Here is a 584-nt window from a genome sequence, read left to right as displayed (position 1 = left end):
GGACTGTATGGTTTAAATAAATGGTAACAACTGTATTTTTGATTTTGCCGTGATCGGCGGACTACTATTTTTAAAATTCAAAAATAAACAAAACAAAATTTAGGTAGGTACAAGTAAAGGGGTTACACGGGGACTGGCCAATCTGGGGGATTCGTCGGTGATGACGAATAAAAATAACACAACAAAAAAAAATAATAAAAGTTTTGAACAAAGACGTACGTAGACAATGCCGTTGGTGTCGCGTTGACCTCGGTGACGGTGAATTCGACGGTGATGGGTAGGACGGTGACTTCGACGGTGATGGGTAGGACGGTGACTTCGACGGTGATGGGTACGACGGTAACTTCGACGGTGATGGGTACGACGGTAACGGGTTTCGCGAGACACAACGTACAATACAAAAAATACGGGCTAAAGGAAAAAGAACAAACGACTACATTCACGTCGCGTGACACTGGCAACGGCTAGGTGCGGGCACGAACTGATCCGGTTACCGAGAGTAGCGGGAAGGCGGCATCTGCTTATCGCAGTGTTGGTGTTGCTTACGTAATTACCGAACATACCGCCCACCTTGAAGGTTCTCG

This window comes from Acyrthosiphon pisum, chromosome A2, assembly GCF_005508785.2.
Source record: "Acyrthosiphon pisum isolate AL4f chromosome A2, pea_aphid_22Mar2018_4r6ur, whole genome shotgun sequence".
NCBI lineage: Eukaryota > Metazoa > Arthropoda > Insecta > Hemiptera > Aphididae > Acyrthosiphon > Acyrthosiphon pisum.
Note: the sequence above shows the minus strand (reverse complement) of the source record.